Source organism: Brassica oleracea, chromosome C4 (assembly GCF_000695525.1).
Source record: "Brassica oleracea var. oleracea cultivar TO1000 chromosome C4, BOL, whole genome shotgun sequence".
In the NCBI taxonomy this organism is placed as follows: Eukaryota; Viridiplantae; Streptophyta; class Magnoliopsida; order Brassicales; family Brassicaceae; genus Brassica; species Brassica oleracea.
In genome coordinates this window covers 2,746,991-2,751,451 of record NC_027751.1, presented here as the reverse complement: position 1 = coordinate 2,751,451, position 4,461 = coordinate 2,746,991, and the positions used below count along the sequence as shown (strand labels likewise).

General features: G+C 36.2%; 1 pseudogene; it reads right to left on the bottom strand.

The window, feature by feature from the left end:
* Nucleotides 1-1,957: 1,957 nt before the first annotated feature.
* On the bottom strand, nucleotides 1,958-3,776 carry LOC106341336 (annotated as a pseudogene).
* Nucleotides 3,777-4,461: the final 685 nt, after the last annotated feature.

Here is a 4,461-nt window from a genome sequence, read left to right as displayed (position 1 = left end):
TCCACCGGCGGTTCAGGTCTGGGCACTTTCACGGATTCCAACGAATCCGGATATTTTCCCCACTCAATCTTTGTTTACCAATATGGATAATTTATTTTGGAGAGTGTCCCCCGAAATGGAGGATCATTACTTTGCTTAGATTCTCTGGTATATATGGAAAGGTAGAAACAATAAAGTTTTTAGCAATTTGGATATGGATCCCAGAGATACTCTCAAATTGGCAGAAACGGAATCGTTACTTTGGGCGAAAGCACAAAACTCTCAGACTTAGAGTACGGACCGTACCCAAGTTCCAGTACCTTTGGCAATACCGAGTATACCAGGTCGATGGTGTTTTACGGACGGATCTTAGAAAACAGAGGATAAATATTCAGGGCAAGGATGGTCCTGGAAGGGTACGATGGACTAATGGGAGCAAGGAATACGAGAGCGAGTCAGTCGCCACTACACACAGAGATAGATGCTCTCATATGGGCAATGGAATGCATGAGGAATCTTCGACAATCTTTTGTTACTTTTTAAACGGATTGTGCTCAATTGGTGAAGATGGTTTCGGAACCAGAAGAGTGGCCAGCCTTTGCAAGCTATTTGGAAGACATAAAGTTCTTGAAGAGAAGTTTCAACAGCTCAGAGATCATTCATATACCACGGACACAGAACTCAAAGGCGTATAGTCTAGCACGCAGTGCAAGGAAACAACCATCGTTTGTCGTTCATATGGATGCAGAGTTACCGGGATGGTTCACAGAGTCTATATGAATCTGTTATGTTGCTGACAAAAAAAAAAAAAAAAACGAGTAGTTATTAATTTGCACAAAATCCGTAATGAATTTATAATGAAACACAAATTTTATTTTAATAATATTAAATTTATATTTTATATTAAATAATTAATTATAAACTAATATAATTAAATTGTGAAAATTTATTTTAAGAATTAAGAGAATTCTTATATATATTATGTTACTATCTGAAAACACTATTTTTATTATAAAGTTAAAAAATTAAGATATAAAACAATTTATAAATATTAGTCAAACAACAAAATTCATATAAAGATATTTCCTAACTATTTTTAATATATGAGTGTTTTAAAACCTTTTAACACAATAATATATATACTTTGATGAACGTTTTTTTGACATATATTAATAATTTGATGTTTGATTTAACTATTTGAAATCATAAATAATAGCTTAACTTGTGACTGAGTTTAAAAAAAAATTGTTTTAATTGCTTTTACTTAAAACCAGTTTAAGTTTAATCCGTGAAACACTATGGTTTCAGTTGGTGATCACTAGAAGAATGGAAAAAATGAACAAAATGAAAAATAAAATTTCATTCGAGGAATTGAAAAAATAAAATAAAATATGAATTTTGTTCAATTTGTTCCTTATCAAAATTGCATAGAGAATTTTTTCCTTCTAAATTCATTCCTCCGTAGGAAATTTAGAGGAAAAAAATGGAATCCACCTTTCAATAATTTGACTAAAATTTCAACATAGCTGGTATAAATTTTGAGGGAAAAAGAATTCACCATAAATTTTTTCCTTCAACGTAGTCACCAATTAGAGTTTTATTATGCCGATTTTTGGATTAATAAGACATAAATTAATAAGTATTCGTAAGATGATTATGCCTGCAGGTGCGGGCAAAATACCTAGTTAAAATGAAACGGAGAAAATATTATAAACACATACTTTGATTACAACTTTGATTACTGAAAAAAAATGAAAAAAAAAATTAAAGGAGGGAGTATTATAACTTTGATTACTGAAAAATTGAAAGCACACAACAAGTACTACACCATACAAGAGTAAACACATACTTCTCAGGTCATGTGTATTAATACACAACCGATTTGAAGTAAGAACGTAAATAAAATGATACATTTATTACAACCAACAAAACATTTGTAAAAGCAAACACCGTCAAACCTAGGCAATCACCTTTTCTTTTACCTTCCGACAGAAGTCAGCCGTTCCGTGATTGTCAAGTTACCTCCAGACTCCGTTGTCATATCCGTACCAAGCACGCTTCCGTACGTCTCGTACCATTTTCCCATCTTCTCGGTTCTAACGATATCGAGCACATTATCAGGAAGCTCAGAGACTCCGTCCAAGATCTTAACCACCGTAGCCATGTCCGGTCTAACCTCTTCAGCCTAGTGCGAACATAACACTCTCCTAACTTCAGAACAAGCTCTAGCTGTCCCTTATCGTGATCTTGTATGATTCTTTCACTCGCCGCCTCCACGATGTCACCGTTCTCCCAACGGTTAATAGTCCAATCCGCAAGAACGACCTCTTCAGGCTCCGCTCGTGGCTCAAACAGTTTTCTACCGCAAGAGACTTCAAGCATGAACACACCAAAGGCGTAAACATCTGTTCCCGTGGTTGGTCTCCCTGTTCTCATCAGCTCAGGTGCCATATACCCGAACGTTCCAGCTACTCTAGACGTCTGAGCTTCTGATCCTTGATCATATAGCTTAGCTAATCCAAAATCTCCAAGACTCGCATTCATCTTGTCGTCTATCAAGACATTTGCTGGCTTGATGTCTCTATGAACCACAACTTGTAGCCACCCGTGGTGAAGATACGCGAGCGCAGAGGCAACGTCTTTGATGATCTTGAAACGTTGATCCCAAGTAAGCTGTTCTTGATCTGATTCTGCGTAGAGGTACCTGTCAAGGCTTCCATTGGGCAAAATAAAGTCATAAACCAAGTAGAGTTCTTCTTTGTACCTGCAGTAACCAAGAAGCCTGACTAGGTTCGGGTGTCTAAGACGACCTATAGTAGCTATCTCGGCCATGAACTCTCTCATCCCTTGACTTGAACCGTGAGAAACACGTTTAACAGCAATCTTTGTCTCGGAGCCTTGAAGCGTGCCTTTAAAGACCTGACCAAAACCTCCTTTGCCTAGAAGATGCTTGAACCCATTTGTGGCTTTGGAAAGTTCTTTGTAGGCAAACCTATGAGGTCCACATTCGATTTCCCATTCCTCTAAAACCTCCAATACCTTTTTATGTCTCTTATAGAAGAAAACAGTTAAAGCTGAGGCAGCAAGTGCAACAATGAGAGCTAAAGCCAAGCATGTCACCAGAACAATCCACTTTACCTGAGACTTTGCCTTTGGATATGGAGGAAAAGTCGGTATAATGAAATCAAGACGTGGAACAAAGATTAAGGTATATACATGCCACGTTAGCATGTAATGTATTGCTCTAACAGATCCTGTGGAGGCTTTTTCCACTGTCTAAAGAAAGGCTTTTAAACTCACCTTTTTGATCATAGTAACCAGCAGATGCAGATATGTTAGACCTCATGCCATTGATGTTGATACCAACATGGTTATCATCTATGTCACCAAACTCATCATCTTTATGTATATCGAGCTCAACAGCAATGATGTGGTTAGAGCTATCTCCGTTGTTTGTAGCGTTGAAGATACCGAGGTACTGATCGGCAGACGCACCGGGTGGGGGAGATCACAAAGGCCATACCGTGAGAGCCTTTTTTCTTATGCTCAGGGACTATGGCAAAGAAGAAGGTGAAAGAGAAAGAAGTCAGTGTGCCGTTGGTGGAGTTCTTGAAAGGGAAGGGACTCTCCTCGAATGCTTGGCCATAAGCGTGCTTCTTGGTGTTGGTCAACGTAGTGAAACCATTCATGTACCCAGCGGATCCTTCCATGATCAGCTTGCCATAAGAGTTTTCAGTGAAACAGAACAAAGTAACCATGAAAAGGACATGTGACACGATTTTATGAGACATGATCATTGTTTTGGTTGATGGAATTAGAAAGTAAGAGCTTGGTTAATTTGTGTACTCGATCGTTTTACTTATAGGACAGCACTGCGGAGACTTAAAAAGGAAAGTTAGCTACGTGTTGCAGTGTCAGTTCTAGGGGTGTTCAATCCGAATATCGGTTCGGTTTAGGTTCGGTTTTTTTCGGTTTTCGGTATTTCGGTTAGTAAAATATAACTACCATTCTAAATCCATATTTAATTCGGTTCAGTTCGGTTTATATACCGTCTGTTTTCGGTTTATTCGGTTTTATACCAAAAAACATAATTATTTAGTTTGAGATCATATAAAATGAATTTTAGAGTCATATTGTCAAAACAGTCATTTATTAAAAATATATTACATGTTCAAATAAATGAACAAAAAAATAAAAATGCTTCTACCATCAAATAAAATAATCAAATCTATAATTAAAATCAGAGTCTGAAATTTTGAAAATAAAAATATGAAACAAAACAGAAACATGAAAGAAAAGTTTTTTCACTCTTCCATATTTAGTGTTCATTAAAGTCATGTTTTTTCGATTGAACACGAAACTCTGTTTGTTTATAGATAAGAAAAAAGTTATGAAAATTTTCCATTAATTATTTTATATCAAATTTATAATCTTCATATTAATTTAGTGAATACTAAAATAAAGCAAAAAGATAAAAAAAAA